We start from the raw sequence: 25,445 nt of genomic DNA, 5'->3' as shown, positions 1-25,445 counted from the left end.
CAGCAGGTGGATCACCTGAGGTCAGGAGATCAAGACCAGCCTGGCCAACATGGTGAAACCCAGTCTCAACTAAAAATACAAAAAAAAAAAAGTAAAAAATTAGCCAGGCCTGGTGGCACAATACCTGTAATCCCAGCTACTTGTGAGGCTGAGGCAGGAGGATTGCTCGAACCTGAGAAGTAGAGGTTGCAATGAGCCAAGATCATGCCACTGCACTCCAGCCTGAGTGACAACAGTGAGACTCAATCTCAAAAAAAAAAAAAAAAGAAAAAAGAAAAGCCTAAGAATTTACTAAACAAATTTATTAAACTTTCAAAATACAAAAGCAACATCAAAGTCAGTAGCATTCCTATGCATTAACAACTATCACAAAATGAAAATTAAGAAACACTTTCATATACAATAACTATAGTAATAAATTCAATACAAAGCAGAACATACATTTGCTTTCAGTATTTTTGAGGCTTTTAGTTTTATACTAGTCACCTTGTTAAAATAATTTTTTCCCCAATATTTCTTCTGAAAATAAGTACAAACTTCTACTCACACAAACTCACTTTCTTTACAATTTCCTTACACCTAAAGTTTATCTTTTAGAGTAATGTATATTTAACCCAAACTAAAGTCTGTATGTGTTTGCATGCAGACAGGACACATGTTCAAATATACATATGTATAAAATTTTAAGATATCTACTCAGGACTCAGAAATGTATGTATTTTATTTATACTTGTAATATGATTTCTATTATAACCATAAAAATAACCCGTTAGTCAATCACAATTTAACTGTTCTTTTTTTTTTTTTTTCTTGAGATGAAGTCTTGTAGTGTCCCCTGGACTAGAGTGCAGTGGCACGATCTCAGATCACTGCAACCTCTACCTCCCAGTTTCCTGGCCATCTAGAACTCCTAAGCTCAGGTGATTCATTCGCCTGGGCCTCCCAAAAGTTCTGGGATTACAGGCGTGAGCCACTGCACCCAACCATAATTGCATATTTTAAAATAATTTTTATTATAACCATAAAAATAACCCAGTAGGCAATAACAATTGTGTATTTTTTTCCTGAGACACAGCCTCACACTGTCACCTGGGCTGGAGTACACTGGCATGATCTCAGCTCACTGCAACCTCCACCTTTCAGGTTCCAGTGATTCTCCTGCCTCAGCCTCCTAAGTAACTTGGATTACAGGTGCCTGCCACCACACCCAGCTAATTGTTTGTATTTTTAGCAGAGACAGGGTTTCACTATGTTGGCCAGGCGGGTCTTGAACTCCTGACCTGGTGATCCACCTGCCTCGGCCTCCCAAAGTGCTGGGATTACAGGCGTGAGCCACCACACCTGGCCACAATTGTACATGTTAAAATAAGTAAAAGTGTAGAATTGAGTTGTTTGTAATACAAAGGAATAAGTGTTAGAGGTGATGGATACCACATGTATCCCAATGTGATTATTATATATTGTATTTGTGTATCAAAATATGCCATATATGGCGTAAGTATATATACTCATGTACTCACAAAAATTAAGAAAAATAAATTTTAATGATTAAAATAAAAATAAAAATTTAACCTATAAGAACAATATTCTTTAGCTTATTTGCAGTTCGAAGCCACTGGCAAAAGAGATGACTACAGATGTTAGTCCATTATATTACCAAATAGTATATTGTTACCATCTTTTACCTATTCCTTTTGGTAAGGTGGAAAAGGTTAATCTTTGTGGCATAATAACACTTCATTGAATGCACAATATTTACCATGTTAAAAATGTTGAAACAGTTACCTTCACACATAATTTAAAATTTTTCAAATGTACTGCATATTATATAAAAGTACAATTAGTACAATATATGAATAATATACTAGTTTTCTCATAATGCAGAAGAATATTACTCTTAACACCTACCTCGTGCATCACTCAATAGTATAAGTTAACCACAAAGAACCTCTCCACTTAGGTTTTCATCATGCATCTTACATTTTAATATTCTTACTCATCCATAGAAAAGATCAAAAATAATGCCCACCTAATGAAAAAGAATCTCTCATACCTCTGATGCAGCAACAAATGATCACAAGCTTTCACAAGTGAATAAGAACAAAGAAACAGCAGAAAATAATGAGTTGAGTTACATGATTTGCTTTTCAAAAAGTCTGTAATTTTTTCAAGAAACAAAGTATAATCTGAATATAGTTATTACTCTACAAAAAACCTTTTACTCCTCTTAACGTTACATACAAATAATTTTTCTACCAACTTTAGTTTTAGATTATTTTCTATACTCAGAAGTCTCATTTAGTGGACTATTCGAAGTGTCACTTCCTCATATATTTCTACTATAAATTCTGGTATTTACATAGACTTAAATTTGGATTAATTTTTTTTTATTTTTACTACATCTTTGAAAATATATTTTCGTATAAACTCTGTTGTTTTCTAAGCTGTAGTTTTTGAAAAAGTGTTTTCCCAAATTTATTACATTTGCAAGACAGTTCTCCAATATAAATTCCCTGATGTTGAACAAAGTTTGAGCAACCTCTTCAGAGTTTTTCTCTAGTACAAAATGTGGACAATAAGATCTGATACAAGTAAAGGTACTTCAACCCTCTTTATGTTTGTAATGTTCATCTTTAATATAAATACTCTCACTTTAAAAGATAATATTTTCTGAAAGATCTTTTGACAGTAATTGCACTTATCATGGTTTTATTAAGCATGAACTCTCCGGTGTTTAGTAAGATGTGAGCAGATATTGACGTCTTTTTCACCGTCTATATTTCTACAATTTTTCTCAAACATAAATGATTTTCTGTGCAATAAGGTGTATTAGTTAAAAATTTTGCCACATTGTTATTTGTAGGAAATTTTTCCAATATGAATATTACCTATAATCAAGTGTGACAATCATTTGAATACTTTGTTACATTCTCTACATTTTTAGGATTTCTCACCAATATTTCTTTTATGATTAGAAAAGTTTGAGATGTTGTCAGAGGCACTGTCACATCTTACTGGTTTGTAGAGTTTCTCTCTAGTATGAATTATCGTATGTGTGTTAAGAACTGAGGACTAGTTAAAGCCTTTGCCATATTTTTCACAATCATAGGGTTTCTCTCCAGTATGAATTTTCTTACGTTTAGTAAAAATTGAGGACTGGTTAAAGGCTTTGTCACATTCTTCACATGTGTAGGGTTTCTCTCCTGTATGAATTATTTTGTTCAATAAGGTTTGGGGACCGGTTAAAAGCTTGGCCACATTCTTCACAGTTGTACGGTTTCTCTCCATCATTATGTTTAGTAGGAGTTGAGGACTGGATAAAAGCTTTACCACATTCTTCACATTTGTAAGATTTTTCTCTAGTATGAGTTATGTTTAGTAAGGTTTGAAAATTGGTTAAAAGCTTTGCCACATTTTTCACGTTTGTAGGGTTTCTCTCCAGTATGAATTATCTAATGTGTAGTAAGGGTTGAGGATTGGTTAAAAGGTTTGCCACATTTTTCACATTTGTAGGGCTTCTCTCCAGTATAAATTATCTTATGTGCAGTAAGTTGGAGGGACAGGCTAAAGCTTTGCCACATTCTTCACATGTGTAGGTTTTCTCTCCAGTATGAATTATCTTATGTTTACTAATATATGAGGATTTGTTAAAAGCTTTGCCACATTCTTCACATTTGTATAATTTCTCTCCTTTATGAATTATTTTATGTTTAGTAAGGTATAAGAATCAGTAAAAAGCTTTGAGACATTCTTCATATTTGTAGGGTTTCCTTCCAGTATGAATTATCTTATATGTAAGCATGGTTGAGAAGTGGTTAAAAGCTTTGTCACATTCTTCACATTTGTAGGATTTCTCTATGGTATGAATTCTCTTATGTTTAGTAAGGGATGAGAACTAATTAAGGACTTTGCCACATTCTTCACATCTGTAGAATTTCTCTCCAATATGAATTATCTTATATTTAGTAAGGTACGAGAATCAATAGAAATCTTTGCCACATTCTTCACATTTGTAGGGTTTCTCTCCAGCATGAATTATCTTATGTGTAGTAAGGGTAAAGTACTGGTGAAAAGCTTTGCCACATTCTTTAGTAAGGGAATAGGAGCAGTAAAGGCCTTTGCCACATTCTTCACTTTGGTAGAATCTCTTCAGTATGAATTCCAACATGAATTATCTTATGTCTACTAAGATGTGAAGACCGCCTAAAAGCTTTGCCACATTCTTCACATTTGTAGGGTTTGTCTCCAGTATGAATTAGCTTATGTTTAGTAAGGTTTGAGGAATGGTTAAAAGCTTTGCCACATTCTTCACATTTGCAAGGTTTCTCTCCAGTATGAATTATCTTATGCGTATTAAGGTTTGAGAATCGGTAGAAAGTTTTGCCACATTTTTCACATTTGTAGGGTTTCTCTTCAGTATGAATTATCTTATGTTTAGTAAGGGTTGAGAATATACTAAAGGCTTTGCCACATTCTTCACATTTGTAGGGTTTTTGTACACTATGAATTTGCTTATGCCCAGCAAGGTGTGAGGACCGCTTAAAAGCTTTGCCACATTCTTCACATTTGTAGGGTTTTTCTCCAGTATGAATTTTCTTATGTATACTAAGGATTGAAGATCGGTTAAAAGCTTTGCCGCAATCTTCACATTTGTAGGGTTTCTCATCAGTATGAATTATCTTATGTTTAGTAAGGGTTGAGAATACACTAAAGGATTTGCCACATTCTTTACATTTGTAGGGTTTCTGTCCAGTATGAATTCTCTTATGTGTAGTAAGGTGTGAGGACCGATTAAAAGCTTTGCCACATTCTTCACATTTGTAGGGTTTTTCTCCAGTATGAATCATTTTATGTATAGTAAGGGTTGAAGATCGTTGAAAAGCTTTGCCACATTCTTCACATTTGTAGGGTTTTTCTCCAGTATGAATTATTTTATGTATAGTAAGGGTTGAAGATTGGTTAAAAGCTTTGCCACATTCTTCACATTTGTAGGGTTTCTCTTCAGTATGAATTATCCTATGTTTAGTAAGGGTTGAAGATCGTTTAAAAGCTTTGCCACATTCTTCACATTTGTAGGGTTTCTCTTCTGTATGAATTATTTTATGTTTAGTAAGGATTGAGAATACACTAAAGGTTTTGCCACATTCTTCACATTTGTAGGGTTTCTCTCCAGTATGAATTCTTTTATGTGTAGTAAGGTGTGAAGACTCCTTATAAGCTTTGCCATATTCTTCACGTCTGTGGGATTTCTCTTCAGTGTGAATTATCTTATGTTTAGTAAGGGTTGAGAAAATACTAAAGGCTTTGCCACATTCTTCACATTTATAAGGTTTTTCTCCAGTATGAATTATCTTATGTCTAGTAAAGGTTGAAGACTGGTTAAAAGTTTTGTCATATTGTTCACATTTATAGGGTTTCTCTCCAGTATGAATTAGCTTATGCCTAGTAAGGTATGAGAATTGGTAGAAAGCTGTGCCACATTCTTCACATTTGTAGGGTTTCGGTCCAGTATGAATTCTCTTATGTGTAGTAAGGTTTGAGTCCTGGTTAAAAGCATTGCCACATTCTTCGTATTTGTAGGATTTCTCTCCAGTATGAACTGTCCTGTGTCTAGTAAGGGTTGAAAACCAGATAAAGGCTTTGCCACATTCTTCACATTGGTAAGAATTCTCTCCAATATGAATTCTTTTATGCTGACGTAGGTGTAAAAGCATGCAAAATGATTTGCCACATTTTTTACATTTGAAAGGTTTCTTTCCAGTATGTCTTGTGTTATGTCTATTTGAATTTAAAAGTTTATGAAAGACTTTCACATATTTATCACATTGAAATATTTTGCTCTGGGTAGTTGTCAAACACTGGTTTAGTTCATTATAACCTTCTTTGTGCACATTACACTCATTCATACTTTTACAGCCTTTTCTTAACTGTAAATCCTTATGTCCACATTTTACATATTCTCTCAGTATCACTTTTTGAAAAGAATCTTTAATGCCTGGCCCTGGGCAAAAGTCTTCAGCAAAATGAGAACATATAACTGAAAGAAATAAAAATATCAAATTACTCCACTTACTAGACTCAGATAAATATAGATTACAAATCTAACCTATAATATTATACAAACTACATAAACCAGATAGCATAGCAAAATACCAAAGGCTCTAATTCTTTATAGACATATATATGTAATGAAAACATACTAACCAAAATATATCTGAGAAAAAATTATAAATGAGTTAGGTGTTTGAAGTATCCCAAGTGAACACAAAGTCACACAGAAGGGAAAAGCAAAAGTTTGTTACATTTACCCAACATGGCTATTCCTGCTCCCCAATATAACATAATGCCTTTAGGAGTAAATTCCCAGCCAGGTGCAGTGGCTCAACCTGTAACCTCAGCTACTTGGGAGGCTAAGGTACCAGTGAACCAAGATTGCAACATTGCACTACAGCCTGGGGAACAGAGTGAGAATACATCTAAAATAAATAAATAAATACATATAAATAAATAAATAAAAAAGAGGTAACTTGCCAACTTTTGATTTTGTTAAAAAAAGACTAGTAAAATACTGGCTCAAACTTCTTTATTACTTGCTTGTCCAGGCCTTTCCACACACTGGTTTCTGTCTTCTATGATATATAGTGCAGAAAGAAATGGTGGTATACTTTGGAATGACAGTTTGAGTCTGCTGAGACCAAAGTTAAATGTTACAGCAGTAGAGAAACTGCAGTGCCACAGAAAGAAAACAGGTGTAGCAAGTGATTACTGAGTACTAAGAAAAAAGATGACTAGGGGCCAGGTGTGGTGGCTCATGCACGTAATCCCAGCACTTTGGGAGGCCTAGGCGGGTGGATCACGAGTTCAAGAGATTAAGACTATGCTGGCCAACATGGTGAAAGCCCATCTCTACTAAAAATACAAAACTTAGCTGGGCATAGTGGCACGTATCTGTAGTCCTAGCTATTCAGGAGGCTGTGGAAGGAGAATTGCTTGAATCTGGGAGGCGAAGGTTGCAGTGAACCAAGATCGCACCACTGCACTCCTGCCTCATGACAGACTGAGACTCCCATCTCCAAAAAAAAAGATGAATAATTTCCTTTAACTAAAAAATAAACACAAAATTTCAGATAAGACACACTCAAAGAACATGCTTGAGAGACTCTCAGAATCTCTAACTCAGACAATTGTTCAAAGTAAGCCAGAAGAAAGCCATATTACAAAGATTGTGACAGTTAACTTTTTAATGTTCAAATTTCAATAAAAGATTACAATGTGGCCAGGTGCAGCAGGTCACACACTTTAGGAGGCTGAGGTGGGCGGATCACCTGAGGTCAGGAGTTTGACACCAGCCTGACCAACATGGAGAAACCCTGTCTCTACTAAAAATAGAAAATTAGTCTGGCACAGTGGCAGGCACCTGTAATCCCATCTACTCAGGAGTCTGAGGCAGGAGAATTGCTTGAACCCGGGAGGTGAAGTTGTGGTGGGTGGAGATCATGCCATTGCACCCCAGCCTGGGCAACAAGAGCAAAACTCTGTCTCCAAAAAAAAAAAAAAATTATAAAATTTTCAGAAAGAAACAATAAAAAATGAAATAAATTGAGTAATGCTCAATGAGTTAAATATGAACACAGAGAACTACAGAAAATCAGAAAACTGGAAACGAGAACAAAAATATTTAAAATATTAGTAAAACAAATTAGGGAGGTAAAAAAATACTAAAAAACTGAAAAATCTTGAAAAATGATGTAAAAATAAAAAAGCTCAACAAACAAACTAGGATACAAGCAAAGATATTTATATCGAACACATATGTAAGCAAAATTGTAAAAGTCACAGAAAAGGGAATCTTTGGAGCTGCAACATAAAAGTGATGTGTTGGCTGGGTGCAGCGGCTCATGCCTGTAATCCCAGCACTTTGGGAGGCCAAGGCATGCCAACAACCTGAGGTCGGGAGTTCGAGACCAGCCTGACCAACATGGGGGAACCCATCTCTACTAAAAATACAAACTTTGCTGGGTGTGATGGTGCCTGCCTGTAATCCCAGCCACTCGGGAGGCTGAGGCAGGAGAATTGCCTGAACAAAGGAGGCACAGGCTGCAGTGAGCTGAGATCACACCATTGCACTTAGCCTGGGCAACAATAGCAAAACTTCGTCTCAAAAAAAAAAAAAAAAAAGTGTTATTTGCAAGAATACTCTTATGAGATAGCAAGTGGATTCTCAACAAAAATTTTGCAGGCCAGAAGGATACTGTGTGATATAGTCAAAGTTCTGAAAAAAAAAAAAAAAAAAAAAAAAAAAGCTATCAAGTGAGTATAATACCATCACAAAATCTGTCCTGCTAAATAAAAAGAAAAAAAAACTTCAAAACTAAACGAATTCTAAAGAAATATATTGGCACTGCCTTACATATAAAAGGTGCTGAAAGTAGTTGCTTCCAATGAAAATAACAAGACTCAACAAAACAACATATAATCATATTAAAATACATTATTTTCTGGGAAAGATATGCACATACACAAAAATAAATTTCTTAGCACCAAGAATACATCTATATAGATACACAAAACAAGAAAGAAGTAAAAGCATATAAAATAAAAATAAAGAAGACAGAAAGAGACAGAGAAAATGTGGGACAAAGATAGAAGAATCAAATAGAACAATAAATTAACATTAGTAAGTCTCTTTGTTTCAGAAAACTTTGTTTCTGTACAGGCAGAAGAGATTATGATCAGGAGGTCCAGAAGCCTGTGTTGGTGAAGGAGACAGGTTCCAGCTACAGATTCAGTGTCTGGGTTTGAGATAAGCCAGAAGTCTTCTAAGCACCTGTGTATATTCTTGGCAGAAAACTCTAGGGGCAAAGAAATCTATTGTGGGCATAATTCCTGAGGGTAAAACCTTGTCCTGGGAGAGGAGTGGCCATGTCAATTTTTAGTGGGTATGGTCAAGAGTGGATCAGAATCATGTGGGGGTTGGCACCAAAGTGGGGAGAGGGAATAAGTTCTCAGAACATTTTTACTCTCTCTTCCCTTTCACCCTATGAGACCCACAATAACAGGACAATGTACAGCGTGACAGCCTGTGTGCAGAACAAACCCTCACTTCCCTCAGACATCTGAAGTCTCCTCCAGCCCAGGCCTGTGATGGTTAATACTGAGTGTCAACTTGATTGAAGGATGCAAAGTATTGATCCTGGGTGTGTCTTTGAGAGTGTTGCCAAAGGAGATTAACATTTGAGTCAGTGGGCTGGAAAAAGCAGACCCACCCTTAATCTGGGTGGGCACCATCTACTCAGCTGCCAGCACAACCAGGATATAAAAGCAGGCAGGAAAACATGAAAAGGTTACATTGGCCTAGACTTCATCTTTCTCCCGTGCTGGATTCTTCCTTCCCTCAAACATCGGACTCCAGGTTCTTCAGTTTTGGGACTCAGACTGGCTCTCTTTGCTCCTCAGCTTGCAGACGGCCTATTGTGGGACCTTGTGATCATGTGAGTTAATACTAAATAAATTCCGCTTTATAAATATATATCTATTCTATTAGTTTTGTCCCTCTAGAGAACCCTAATACAAAGCCCCTGTGGTAGCTCTCGTCTGACAAAAAAAGTTGTAGTTTGCTGAACACCAATCAATTATCCAACACCAATTGGCTGTCTAACAACTCAATTCTGACACCACCCAGAGTCAACACAGAATCCACAAGTTCAGGGCTCAGTCCCACAACACTGTTGCAACTACAGATGCCAGTCACATGGCTCTGGATAACCATCTATTTCTGAACTACTGCTGACAAGCCAAGGTCTTCCACATCTTCCTCCTCAAGTTCAATGATTTGAAAGATTACTCAGAGAACTCAGCAAAGCACTCAACTTACATGTTGGGAACAGGTCCCCCAAAATCTGGCCATGAAGTGGCCCCAAAACTGGCTGTAAAGAAAATCTCTGCAGCACTGTGACATGTTCATGATGGCCATAACACCCACACTGGGAGGTTGTGGGTTTACCAGAATGAGGGCAAGGAACACCTGGCCCACCCAGGGCAGAAAACTGGATAAAGGCATTCTTAAATCGCAAAAAAAAAAGCATGAGCTGTCTGTGCCTTAAGGGCATGCTCCTGTTGCAGATAACTAGCCCAACCCATCCCTTTATTTCGGCTCATCCCTTCATTTCCCATAAGGCATGCTTTTAGTTAATCTAATATCTCTAGAAACAATGCTAATGACTGGCTTGCTGTTAATAAATACGTGGGTAAATCTTTGTTCAGGGATCTCAACTCTGAAGGCTGAGGCCCCTGATTTCCCACTTCATACCTCTATATTTCTGTGTGTGTGTCTTTAATTCCTCTAGTGCCACTGGGTTAGGGTCTCCCCGACCGAGGTGGTCTTGGCAAATGGCGTCCATCATGGGGGGCTCGAATCCAGGTTGAAGGTCAGTGGAGCGACGGTTGGAGAACATAGAACTAAGCTGGAGGACACCCAAGTACGCTTAAAGCAATCCCCGTGGTGAGTAAGAAGGGAGCTCGGAAGCATCAGGGTAACAATGGGACAAGTGTGGGCTGTGGTTCGGTCCACCTTGGAACTTTTTCACACTGATAATGAGGAGGAAGGAGAGTATAATGAAGTAACAGAAGAGGTTACAGACCAGGCTTATTTGCCAGTGAAAGCTAAAGTGGCGCAGAAGGAAGAGGTTCATCGCTACCCTTCTATACCCCCTCATTATTATTTTGAAAAAGAGTGGCCTGACCCTCCAGATCTCTCTTTTCCAGAGGACACTGGGTGAAAAGTAGTTGCCCCAGTGACTGTTCAAGCAGTGCCTCGAGCAACCACTCTTAGTTCTATTCAGGCAGGAATTCAGCAAGCCAGACGAGAGGGTGATATAGAGGCTTGGCAGTTCCTTGTTAGAATACACTCCCCAGATCAACAGTGAAATATTACAGCTAAATTTGAGCCTTTTCCTTTTAAATTACTCAAAGCATCTAAACAAGCTATTAATCAGTATGGACTAGGTTCTCCTTTTGTAGTGAGACTCTTAAAGAATGTTGCTGTTTCCAGTCTGATGATTCCTATTAACTGGGATGCTTTTACTCGAGCTTGTCTAACTTCTGCCCAGTTCTTACAATTTAAAACTTGGTGAGCAGACGAAGCTTCCATTCAGGCTGCTCGCAATGCCCAGGACCAACCTCAAATTAATGTAACTGCAGACCAACTTTTGGGGGTTGGTGGCTGGGCTGGTTTAGATGCACAACTGGTCATGCAGGATGATGCCACAGAACAGCTTAGAGGAGTGTGTATTACAGCTTGGGAAAAGACCATTTCATGTAGAGAATAACATCCTTCCTTTAGTGCTATAAAACAGGGACCAAAAGAACCATACATGGATTTTATACCTTGGTTACAGGAGTCTCTTAAAAAGGTGATTGCAGATTTGGCTGCTCAGGATATATATAGTGTTGCAATTACTAGTTTTTGACAATGCTAATCCCGATTGCCAGGCTGCTGTGTGACCTATCAGAGGGAAAACATATTTAGTTGATTATATCAAGGCCTGTAATGGTATCGGAGGTAATCTGCATAAGGCTACTCTGCTAGCACTGGCAATGGCAAGACTGAGAGTGGATAAAGGAAATACTCCATTTCCTGGAGCTTGTTTTAACTGTGGGAAGCATGCTCATACTAAAAAAGAATGTAGAAAAAATCAGCGAGTCAGGCTGCCAGACAGGGGAAAAAAGAAAACTACTGAGTCTGAAATATGTCCAAAATGTAAAAAAGGAAAAAATTGGGCTAATCAATGTCACTCTAAGTTTGATAAAGCTGGGAACCTGATTTTGGGAAACGCCATGAGGGGCCCGTCTCAGGCCCCGTTCTAAACTGGGGCATTTCCAGCTCAGGCCATTCCCGCACCCCTGTACAATGTCCCCTGCCACAGCTGGTAGCGCCACAGTAGATTCATGCCGCACAAAAGCTGTGAGCCTTCTGCCTGGGGAACCCCCGCTAAAGGTCCCAACAGTAGTCTGTGGACCTTTGCCAGCAGGGACAATAGGATTACCTCTAGGAAGGTCTAATTTAAGTTTAAAAGGGGTACAAATACACACAGAAGTCATTGATTCAGATTACAATGGGGAAACTGAATTGTTATATCTACTTCTGTTCCCTGGAAAGCAGAGCCAGGAGAGCGCATAACACAGCTCCTGATTGTGCTGTATGTGGGAATGGGAAAAAGTGAAATTAAACAGGAGGATTTGGAAGCACAAATAAGGCAAAGCAGCTTATTGGGTAAATCAAATTACTAATAAACGTCTTACCTGTGACATAACTATTCAGGGAAAGAAATTTAAAGGTTTGGTAGATACAGGAGCAGACATTTCAATCATTTCTCTACAGCACTGGCCATCCGTGTGGCCAATTCAACCTGCTCAATTTAACGTAGTTGGAGTTGGTAAAGCCCCTGAAGTATATCAAAGTATTTATATTTTACATTGTGAAGGGCCCAATGGACAACCTGGGACTATTCAACCAATTATAACTTCTGTAGCTATAAATTTATGGGGAAGAGATTTATTACAACAATGGGGAGCACAAGTTCTAATTCCAGAACAATTATATAGCCCTCAGAGTCAACATACGATGCATGAAATGGGGTATGTCCCTGGTATGGGACTAGAAAAAAAATTGCAAGGTTTGAAAAAACCACTTCCACTGGAAAAACAAAGTTCCCGCCAAAGATTAGGATATCATTTTTGATGGCAGCCATTGTTAAGCCTCCAGAACCTTTACCTATAAAATGGTTAACAGATAAGCCAATTTGGATAGAACAATGGCCGCTAAGTAAAGAGAAACTGGAGGCTTTACAGAAATTAGTTACTGAACAATTAGAAAATGGGCACATAGCTCCAACATTTTCCCCTTGGAATTCTCCAGTTTTTGTAATTAAGAAAAAATCAGGTAAATGGAGAATGTTAACTGACTTAAGAGACATCAATTCAGTTATACAACCTATGGGAGCATTACACCCAGGATTGCCTTCTCCTGCTATAATTCCAAAAAATTGGCCTTTAATAGTCATAGATTTAAAAGACTGTTTCTTTACTATCCCTTTAGCTGAGCAAGACTGTGAACGGCTTGCATTTACAATTCCTGCAGTGAACAACACTTAGAAGCCTGCTAAGCGTTTTCATTGGAAAGTGTTGCCACAAGGCATGTTAAATAGTCCAACAATTTGCCAGACGTATGTAGGGCAAGTAATTGACCTACTCGTAAAATATTTTCACAGTGTTACATTATTCATTATATGGATGATATACTTTGTGGTGCCCCCATTTGAGAAATATTACTCCAATGTTATCATCACTTGCAAAATTTGATTTCTTGCGCTGGTTTAGCTATGGCTCCTGACAAAATTCATACTACTACTCCCTACTCCTACTTGGGGACCTTAGTAAATGACATTACCATTGTGCCACAGAAAGGAACCATATGTAGGGATCAATTGAAAACATTAAATGACTTTCAAAAATTATTAGGGGAAATTAATTGGATACGACCTGCTCTAGGCATTCCTACCTATGCTATGAGTAATCTGTTTTCTATCCTTAGAGGAAATCCTAGTCTCACTAGCCCTCAGCAATTAACAAAGGAGGCTGAGGCAGAGTTACAACTAATTGAGAAGCAAGTCCATAAAGCTCAAATAAATGAATAGATCCAGAGAAGACTCTAGATTTGCTAATTTTTTCAACTCGGCATTCACCTACTGGTTCTATTGTCCAAGAACAGGACTTAGTAGAGTGGCTTTTTCTTCCATATACCAATTCACGGACTCTAACTCCTCATTTAGATCAAATCACTACTGTGATAGGGACTGGGAGAACTCGGATTGTTAAATTACATGGATATGATCCTGGAAAAGTTATTGTCCCTCTCACGAAGGTAGAAATACAGCAAGCTTTTATAAATAGTCTTACTTGGCAAACCCATTTAGCTGACTTTGTGGGCATTCTCAATAATCATTTTCCTAAAACAAAACTGTTTCAGTTTTTGAAATTAACTAATTGGGTTCTCCCTAAATCAACTAAATTTAAACCAATTGAAGGTGCTGAGTATGTTTTTACAGATGGGTCTAGTAATGGTAAAGCTTCTTATTCTGGCTGGAAAAGTAAAGTTTTCCAGATGCCCTATACTTCAGCTCAAAAAGCAGAGCTTGTAGCTGTAATTGAGGTATTGACTGCTTTTGATATGCCTATTAATGTAATTTCTGATTCTTCATATGTGGTTCATTCCACACAGTTTATTGAAAATGTTCAGTTACAATTTCATACAGATGAACAACTGATGACTTTATTTACCCAATTTCAAACAGCAGTTAGGAGTAGAATGCACCCTTTTTACATCACTCACATTAGGGCTCATACACCTCTTCAAGGACCTTTGACGGAAGAGAATCAAATGGCTGATTGCCTAGTTGCTAATGCAATATCTAATGCTAGAGACTTTCACAATTTAACCCACGTTAATGCCTCTGGTCTCAAACGCAGATACAGCATTACCTGGAATGAAGCTAAAGCTATTATCCAGTAATGCCCAACTTGCCAAATGGTACATTCCTCATCTTTTACAGAAGGAGTTAATCCTCGAGGATTGGAACCTAAAGCTCTTTGGCAAATGGATGTCACACATGTTCCCTCGTTTGGGAGACTAGCTTATGTACATGTATGTGTGGACACCTTTTCTCACTTTGGGCTACATGCCAATCAGGAGAGTCTTCTGCTTGTGTTAAACATCACCTTTTGCAGTGTTTTGTGGTGATGGGCATTCCAGCTTCTATTAAAACAGATAATGCCCCAGGCTATACTAGCCAAGCTCTAGCTACATTTTTCTCTATGTGGAATATTAAACACATTACTGGTATCCCATACAATTCTCAAGGACACGCCATAGTGGAAAGAATGAAACTCTCCCTAAAACAGCAGTTGCAGAAGCGGGGGAGGGGGGGGATAGAGAATATGTAACCCCACAGATGCTCATGAATCTAGCATTATTAACTTTAAATTTTTTGAGCCCACCCAAAGGCCAGATGTTATCAGCAGCTGAACAGCATCTACAGAAACCAGCTGCAAAGAGAGAAGCAGAACAACTGATTTGGTGGAGAGATCCAATAACAAAAAGTTGGCAAATGGGTAAAATAATAACTTGGGGTAGAGGTTATGCTTGTGGTCCTCCAGGCCCAAATCAACAGCTGATTTGGATACCATCAAGACACCTGAAACTTTATCATGAGCCAGATGCCAAGGAAAAGATTCTGGGAGGATCCCGAGGACCTCCTGGTGGCAGCCATGTCAAGATTGACACTGAGGACAACCCCAAGCGTCATGAGCAACACCCATCGAACACAGCCACCCACCTCAGATGGCAGAAGAAAACCTGAGGAAAGTGGGACAAGCAATCACAATGAGTAATTTAATGGTAGCTATAATAGCAGTTTTCACCATTGCCATGAGTATTCCTTCAACAAGGGCTGACACAGAGAACAATTATACTTATTGGGCATATTTATCTATCTTGGCTGGTAATAATGCCTGGATGTAATCTCTCTATGATGCAGTTACACATGCTTTCTGATCTCAGTATTTACCATAATAAATCTGTTCCTATAATTGAGGCATACCGCCCTCAAAAACCTATTTGTAAACAAAATAGAACCTGGCCAGAAAAAATGAATGTACTTCTTCAGAAAGATTGCATTGCAGAACAGGCAGAGGTGCTGCACAATGATTCCTGTGGAATCATTATTAGCTGGTCTCCTAAGGAGGTGTTTAGCTTAAATTGCACCTCTCAGTCTGTGTGCCACAGCCACACTATGTTCAGCTGATCTGAACAAAACGGTCAGATGATAGAAATGATAAGAAGTATGGCAAGAGTTCCTATTATCTGGAACCATGGTGGTATAGTGGCACCTCAACCTCAAATGATAAGGCCTGCTGTAGGAGCTAAACACAAGGATTTGTGGAAACTATTAATAGTTCTTAATAAGATCAAAATTTGGGAAAGAATAAAAAAGCATCTAGAAAGACACTCTACAAACTTGTCTTTGGATATTGCAAAATTAAAAGAACAAATATTTAAAGCATCCCAGGCACACCTGACGTTAATGCCAAGAACTAGAGTGCTTAATGGAGCTGCAGACAGATTAGCAGCTAGTAAACCAGTAAAATGGATAAAAACACTTAGAAGTTCTGTGATTTCAAAGATGATTGTGCTTTTAGCCTGCAGATGTGGATCCTGACTCCTGCGAGAAGTAGCTCACCGTGACAAAGCTGCTTTTGCCTTTATTCATTTGCAAATCAAAGAAGGGAGACATGTTGGGAACAGGACCCCCAAAATCTGGCCATAAACTGGCCACAAAACTTGCCATAAACAAAATCTCTACAGCACTGTGACATGTTTATGATGGCCATAACGCCCATGCTGGAAGGTTGTGGGTTTACCAGAATGAGGGCAAGGAACACCTGGCCCGCCCAGGGTGGAAAACCACTTAAAGGCATTCTTAAACCATAAACAATAGCATGAGCCATCTGTGCCTTAAGGACATGCTCCTGCTACAGATAACTAGCCCAACCCATCCCTTTATTTTGGCCCACCCCTCCGTTTCCCATAAGGGATACTTTTAGTTAATCTTTTATAGAAACAATGCTAATTACTGGATTGCTGTTAATAAATACGTGGGTAAATCTCTGTTCAGGGCTCTCAGCTCCAAACCTTTTCTGATTTCCCACTTCACACCTCTATATTTCTGTGTGTGTGTCTTTAATTCCACAAGCACTGCTGGGTTAGGGTCTCTCCAACTGAGCTGGTCTCAGTAGTATAAGATAGAGAAAAAAATGTACAAATACACAGAAATTAAACAACACACCCTTCAGCATGCTCCTGTTCAAAATTTGAAATATTTTGAAGATGTCCACAATGCTCAATGTAATCTACAGATTTAATGCAATGTGAGATTGAGGGAGGAGAATCACTTGAAACCAAAAGGCAGAGGATACAGTAAGCTGAGATTCAGCCACTGCACTCTTGCCTGGGTGAAAGAGCGAAACTCCATCTCAAAAAAAAAAAAAAAAAAAATTACAATAGCACAGTTTTATTCCAAAAACATTAACTTTTTTTTTTTTTTTTTTTTTGAGATGGAGTCTCACTCTGTCACCCAGGCTGGAGTGCAGTGGAGCGATCTCAGCTCACTGCAACCTCCACCTCCTGGGTTTAAGCAATTTTCCCACCTCAGCCTCCCAAGTAGCTGGGACTACAGGCGCATGCCACCACACCCTGCTAATTTTTTGTATTTTAGTAGAGACGGGGTTTCACTTTGTTGCCCAGGCTGGTTGCAAACTACTGAGCTCAGGCAATCTGCCCGCCTCAGCCTCCCAAAGTGTTGGGATTACAGGTGTGAGACAGCACACCCAGCCAGCTTAACATTTTATAATTTGATTATAAACTATAACTAGCAAAACACCCATAAAAAAGAACAGAGAGACATTATACTTTCTGATTTCAAAACACATTAAAAGCTGCAATAACAAAAACAGTGTGATACTTACACAAAGATAAAAAGATGAAAGAACAGAAAAGAGAGCCCAGAAATGAAGCCTTCTGTGTATGATTACATGATCTTTTGCAAAGTTGCCATGAGCACATGATACAGAAAAGATAATTTTCTCAAAAAAGAATGTTAAAAACAACATCAACACTGATGAAATAAAGTTACATCATTTTTTAAAACTATATTCACAAAATTTACAAAAAAATTCCGTAGACATGCGGCCAGGTGCGGTGGCTCATGCCTGTAAGCCCAGCACTTTGGGAGGCCAAGGCGGGTGGATCACCTGAGGTCAGGAGTTCCAGACAAGCCTGACCAACATGGAGAAACTGTCTCTACAAAAAATACAAAATTAGCTGGGTATGGTGGCGCATGCCTGTACTCCCAGCTACTTGGGAGGCTGAGGGAGGAGAATTGCTTGAACTTCGAAGACAGAAGTTGCCGTGAGCCAAGATCGTGCCATTTTACTCCAGCCTAGGCAACAAGACTAAAACTCTGTCTCAAAAAACAAAAACAAAAACAAAAAAACTTAGACATGAAAAAGTAACAAATCTCTTAGAAAAAAGAGATGATATGAGTCTTGGCACCATTTTCTTAGATATGATATTAAATGCATGAACAACAAAGAAACAGAAAAATGTAACTACACTATACTTGAAAATTGCCGCACATTAAACAAAAATTCAAAAATCATATGTGATAGGAGTTAATATTCATAATATATGAACAACTCTTAAAACTGAACAATAAAGCTAAATTGATTTAGAAATGAGCAAATAATTGAACAAAATTTTCATCAGAAAAGATACACATATAGAAAAAGAGCATTTGAAATGACACGGAAAATTAATACTTTGTAGAGAAACACATGAAAATAACAATGAAAAAATTGCCTCACACCTATTACAATAGCCACTATAAATTTTTTAAGCACATCAAATCTGTTGATGATGCAATAAAAATGAAACCTATGTTGATTGTTAGTAGAAAACAAAGATACAGTCATTATTTTAAAATGTTATGTTTCTCAAATAATTAAAAATGGAATTATCATCAAATATAGCAATCCCATTTATGAATTTATAGTCAAAATATGCAACACAAGACCTGGAAGACCTATTAGAACATCCATGTTTATTGTACCCATATTCACAAAAGCCAAAGGGCTGAAGCAACTCAGATGTCTCTTGATTTATAAACACATCAGAAGTGTTGCATATATATATATACAATGAAATATTATTCAGTCTTAAGAAAATATTGTCACACTTTAAGACAAACTTTGCAAATATTATGTCACCTATATGCCAGAAACAAAATGATGGATACTGTATGATTCCACTTACATATCTTAAGTAGTCACACTTATAAAAATAGAAATTGGAAGGGTGTTTGTCAAGGGCTGGGAAGAGGGTAAATGCGTTGTTGTTACTTAATGGGTACTGGGTTTTAGTTTCACAAGATGTAAAACTTTTAGAAGTCTTTTGCATAACAATGTGAATATACTTAACATGCCTGAAATATACAGCTTCTTTTTGAGACAGGGTCTCACTCTGTCACCCAAGCTGACATGAAGTGGCACAATTAAGGGTCACCTCAGCCTCAAACTTCCAGGCTCAAGTAATCCTCCCCTCTCAATCTCCCAAGTAGCTGGAACCACAGGTGCACACCACCATGCCTGGCTATTTAAAAAAAATTTTTGTAAACAGAGAATCTTCATATGTTGCCCAGGCTGGTCTGACACTTTTGGGCTCAAGTGATCTTCCTGTTTTGGACTCCCAAATTTCTGAAATTACAGATGTGAGCCACCCACATGTTGGGCCCTGAAATGTACACTTAAGTAGATTTAAGATGCTAAATTTTATGTGTTTTTACAACAATTAATTTTCTAACCAAAAAACTGAAAAAAAAATTATAAATCTTTTCAAAAATTACCTTCAAATCACAGAAGTGTTTCTCTTACACAAATGAAATACATATTCATGATTAAACAAATCACGAAAATAAGAAATGGTGAAAATATTTACATGACTACTCACTTAGACAAGATAAAACAACCATTGAAAACCAGCTAAGAAAGAATATATACAAGGGGCAGGGCGCGGTGGCTCATGCCTGTGATCCCAGCACTTTGGGAGGCTGAGGCAGGCAGATCACAAGGTCAGGAGATCGAGACCATCCTGGCTAACATGGTGAAACCCCGTCTCTACAAAAAATTAGCCAGGCGTGGTTGCAGGCACCTGTAGTCCCAGCTACTCAGGAGGCTGAGGCAGAAGAATGATGTGAACCCGGGAGGAGGAGGTTGCAGTGAGCCGAGATTGCTCCACTGCACTTCAGCCTGGGCGACAGAGCGAGACTCTGCCTTAAAAAAAACAAAGAAAGAAAGAATATATACAAGATAAGCCATAACCAATATTGGGGTCATATTTATAGATAAACACACACACATATATGATTGTGATAGACATATGGCTGATTTATCTTTTAATTCAACCTCACAGTGACATAAAGTATACAGACAGAATTGCAAATTGACTAAAATTATAATACACAACCAAAAACCACGATAAGCTGATATTAAGATACCTACACTGAAAACACCACTAATATGAAACAGCACAGGAAGAGACGTTTACTCATACAATTTGGTATGCAACATTAATGCACCATTAAAAAAGAATTTGTCTAACTACAGTATTTGACTGTAACTGTACTCATCAAAGGCAGGTATTTTGAAAAATTGGCAGTAAAATTTCAGAGAATATGCAGTATAATTATAAATAAAACATTCTGATGAGAAACTTTTAATAAGCATTAAAAAGAAACAAGTGGCCGGGGGTGGTGGCTCACGTCTGTAATCCCAGCACCTGGGAGGCCAAGGCAGGTGGATCACCTGAGGTCAGGGGTTTGAGACTCAGCTTAGCCAACATGGTGAAACCCCGTCTCCACTAAAAACACACAAAAAATTAGCTGGGCGTGCTGGTGGGCACCTGTAATCCCAGCTACTCAGGAGGCTGAGGCAGGCGAATCACTTGAACTAGGGAGGCGAAGGTTTTAATGAGCTGAGATCACACCACTGCACTCCAGCCAGGCGACAGAGCGAGACTCCTGTCTCAAAAAAAAAAAAAAAGGGAATTACAACTACCCAAGCCTCTTGTAACAAGACAACTAAATGTGGACCCTAATGCAGACCCAGCAGCCTTGCAACCAAGTTACAACCCCACTCCACTACCAACCCAGAGGGCATCCCAGAACCCTGGGAACCCAAGAAAAGAAGATCTTTACCTCCTGAAATCAGCTTATGAAAACTTAAGGAGTTGTTTGCCATTTCAAATTCACAGACACCAATAGTAAATTCTATTGTGCCCATTGTCAATGTTTCTATTTTAACATAGCACTGGAAGTATGTGGCAGAATAATGAAAAAAAAAATTTTTTTAAAGCCATTGAAACTGGACAAATAAGCAAAAAGTTGCTGTTTGAGGAATATATCATCTTACACATAAAAAACCACAGTACATTGAAATTTGTCTAAGCTAATACAGTAAATTAACAAAATATAAAATTAACATAAAAGTGTAAGTTATTGTCCTACACACTTAAAACAAGCTATTGGATACAATAAAAATAAAACAATTTTTAGTAGGCTGGGCATGGTGGCTCACACCTGTAATACCAGCACTTTGGGAGACCAAGGCGGGGGGGATCACGAGGTCAGGAGATAAAGACCATCCTGGCTAACATGGTGAAACCCCGTCTCTACTGAAAATACAAAAAAAATTAGCCAGGCATGGTGGCGGGCACCTGTAGTCCCAGCTACTCGGGAGGATAAGGCAGGTGAATGGCGAGAACCCAGGAGGCGGAGCTTGTAGTGAGCAGAGATGGCACTACTGCACTCCTGCCTGGGCAAGAGAGTGAGACTCCACCTCAAAAAAAAAAAATTTTTTTTAATTTTTTAAGATTAATAATAGTGATTCCCCTGGTTCGGCCTCCTGAGTAGCTGGGATTACAAGTGCCCACAGCCACACCCAAGTAATTATTTATATTTTCAGTAGAGACGGGGTTTCACCATAATGGTGAGACTAGTCTCGAACTCCTGAACTCAAGTGATCCACTGGCCTCAGCCTCCCAAAGTGCTGGGATTACAGGCTGCAGCCACCATGCGGCCAAGAAAACAATCTTTTTAAAATATAATTAAAATACTAAATTTCTGAGAACAAATTTAACCTGAGGCAAAAAATGTTAAAATGAAAGATATAAATCAATAACAGAAATTAGGCAAGACACAAATAAATTTAAAAATATTTCATATTTATGGATTGAAAAAATAAATACTTTTAGTTAAAGTACCATATTCTCCAAAGTAATCTATAGATTCAGCAAACTTCCTATCAAAATTCCAGTGGCATTTTTTTCTTATAGTAATGAAAACTACGATTCTAAAATTTACAAGAAACTACAATAAACTTCGAATAGCCAAATTAATTATGAGAAAAGAAAAACAAAGCAGAGGGACATCATACTTTATAATTTCAAACTACATTTCAAGAATATACTAATAAAAACAGGATGGAATGTTCAGAAAATTAACATAAAAACCAATAGAACAGAGACCACTACCCTCACACATTTTAGAAATGATGCAAAAAGAGAACGAATAAAATAGTTTAACATAAAGTTTCTCAAAATCATGCAGATGCAGATATTTGTGTGTCCCTCAAAGCAATGGAAAAGCAGTCAGATTGTGCAGTCTCATATGCCATGAAGATGATTTGGCTCTTACTGTAAACTTGAAGGAATATCAATGAAGAGAAAGTATAATCCTTAGAGAATTTAAAAGCATAAGACAGAAGATGGCCCTATGTGAGAATAAGAACAACAAAAAAAACAAAAAAATGCCTCAGGCTTCCGAGAAACTCTTTGCTTTGGAACATAGCTTCCCAAATCAGCAGGACAGATTTGGTGATGGTATCATATTCACTTGATAACTATCTTCTTTTCTTTTCTTTTTTTTTTTTTTGAGATGAAGTCTCGCTCTTGTCCCCCAGGCTGGAGTGCAGTGGCGCCATCTTGGCTCACTGCAACCTCTGCCTCAGCCTCTGGAGGAGCTGGGATTACAGGCACCTGCCACCACGCTCGGCTAATTTTTGTATTTTTAGTAGAGACAGAGTTTACACCACGTTGGCCAGTCTGGTCTCGAACTCCTGAGCTCAGGTGATCCACCCACCTTGGCCTCCCAAAGTCCTGGGATTACAGGCGTGAGCCACTGCTTCCGGCAGGGACTAGCTTTTTTTTTTTTAATCTTTCAACCTTTCATCTATGTCAACTGTTTCATTCACTCTCACCTACCTGGGGGTTTGACTACCATACTGTGTCTCTTCATATTCCAGGGATCTTTTCCTTGCTCCAGACAGGTGACCAGATCTGGCTTAGAGACAGCAATACCTGCTTTATTAAAAATAAATAACATGAATCTGGCCCATATTCTCTAATTACCTACCTAGTACCATGCTTAGTAAAGAGGACGTAATAGAATATTCTAGAAAATTTATCCCAAAATACTGTTTAATGACAGAAAGTTCTTAACATTTAGAAAATATTTTAAATTTGTAGGTGCTTAATTTCACCACCCAGTACTTGTGGATAAAAAATTAGTGGTGGCATATAGATTTTAACATATGGACAACAATATTCTATACCACTAAATTTCTGAAATTACCACTACTCTAGAGTGAAGGATACAGACTGGCTCAGAAATGTAAAAAGATCAGGCCAAGATAAAACATCCTGAAGAAATTTTTTTCCACATGGACAATTCCTCAAGATTTTTTTAAAACAGGCATCAGAAACTCATTTATGCAAAGCATAAATTACCAAAAATTATTCTACGAAAACAGAGAAATGAAAACTTTAGGGTATATAAGGGATTGTGTATTAAAGTTATTCTCACCCAAGAAGACCAGGTTTCTGTAGTTCTCTAACATCACTTTCCTATACAAATCTTGCTGAGCAGTGTCCAGGCATTGCCACTCCTCCAGAGAGAATTCTATGGCCACATCCCTAAATGTCAATGGCCCCTGAAACAAACAAACACACACACACACACACACACACACACACATTTACACGTGGGCAAAATTTATCATTTGAATTAAGGTTAAATGAAAGAGTAAAGAAAATTCGTCTGACTTACAAGAATGACTGAAATTATCCAACAAATTTCAACACAGAAATATTCTCTAATGTATTCTCTGAGAGAATGGTATAAAATCTACAACACCAGTGTATATATACTTTTATGAATAGTAAAGTATAAAACTAAAGGCATAAACACAAACATGTACATTTTTTAGTGCTATATTTGCCACACAAGGAATGAGTTGTGTATATTTTTCAGACAAAAAAGATATGTTGAGTTAGAAGGCACCTCTCAAGCTTTAATGTGAACAATGAACTGGAGATCTTGTGCAGATTTTTTTCCCAGAAGATCTGAAATAAACTCTGAGTTTATGAATTTCTAACAAACTCACTAGTAATGCCAATGTGTTTGGCCCAGAAAGAATATTTTGTCAAACATCCAGTAAGTGGAAGAACCTGTGTTTTACTCAATTTTTCTGCCCTGTAAACAAAGACAAGAGTCTTCATTTTCCAAAGACAGATATATGCAAGGAAAACCTAAGAAAGAAAGGCAACTGCCAGATTAAATGTGATGGTTTATGCACAGCTTTTCCTTAGCTACATAAAGATACTTAATAATGAAGAGAAAAATAATTAACTCTATAGTGAAATAAATATTTCAGAGAGCGCTTTAAGTAAATTTTAAAATCAACTGCATTAGGACAAATGTTTATGATGTGCTGATGCACACAGAAGAACACATCATCACTGCTGAGATATTGCCCCTCGAAAAGTAAATTATAGTCTGAATTTAACCACACAGAAAAATCAGTTTTATGCAGAGTTCAAAATGCAGGTATCTTCTATGTTCTGTAATTTTTAATAACATTTTAAAGTAGTCTTTCTTTAGCACCCGAGAGAGCAGGTATCTCTCAATAACTTTTTTTCAGAATTTTCACGGTAATAAACGCCATCCTGTTTAAATAAGTATTTTATTAATCCTGTTCTGCATAGAGTTAATGGAGAAAACAGATGAAGCCACAACATTACATGTTATTTATCTTTACTAAGGACCCCAGCTTTCTGCCAATGGGAATCTTGAATATCTACATTTTCCCATGTTCAACGGCAACAAAGGGAACATTTTAAATAGTGCACATTATAAATTCATTTTAAGAATTCTGCATGGTGTATAAGAAGCCATGATTTAGAGTGTAGAGAAGGTTCTGGGATATAGGAGAGAAGCATTTTGCAGAGACCCTTGACTATCACAAGAATTTTAAAAAGTAGTTAAACTCATTAGGGGAAAAGAAACACAAGTAGAGAAGTAAAGGTTTGCAAGGACTAAATGCATGGCACTCCGGGAGGCAGAGTGGACACAGCTCTTCATCTGAGACATATTTAGCTGAAAAAAATAAAGCCATTTTTCCTCTTTTGCCTTCTTTGGAAATCCTTTCAGATGACATTCTCTGGAGAAGTTACACCTGCATCTTGAGAAAATTCTTGTAAAGAAGTCAGCACCACCAATTCACCTGCTAGCCTCGCAACCACAGAAAAAAGAACTAAGACCTGCAGAAAAAGCCCACCCATTTTTGTCCTTTATAACAGCAGAGATTCAGGAACAATGAGCTGCTCGATGAATATAAAAATATGTTTCTCTATTTGTCTTCATGTGCCTGCCCTTGCCACAAACACCAGCGATTTCTGCTATTGTAATGAAAATATGGGTCACACTGACCTCTTCCTATCA

General features: G+C 37.8%; 1 pseudogene across 1 annotated transcript; it reads right to left on the bottom strand.

The window, feature by feature from the left end:
- Positions 1 to 2,930: 2,930 nt before the first annotated feature.
- On the bottom strand, positions 2,931 to 24,941 carry LOC105737521 (annotated as a pseudogene). Its single transcript, XR_004029320.1, has 4 exons — positions 23,529 to 24,941; positions 22,928 to 23,023; positions 4,132 to 6,037; positions 2,931 to 4,091 (listed from the first exon to the last, which is right to left on the bottom strand). The product of XR_004029320.1 is annotated as a zinc finger protein 85-like (transcript).
- Positions 24,942 to 25,445: the final 504 nt, after the last annotated feature.

The sequence above is a fragment of the Nomascus leucogenys genome, chromosome 3, assembly GCF_006542625.1.
Source record: "Nomascus leucogenys isolate Asia chromosome 3, Asia_NLE_v1, whole genome shotgun sequence".
Lineage (NCBI taxonomy): Eukaryota > Metazoa > Chordata > Mammalia > Primates > Hylobatidae > Nomascus > Nomascus leucogenys.
Note: the sequence above shows the minus strand (reverse complement) of the source record. Positions and strands in the feature narration are given on the sequence as shown.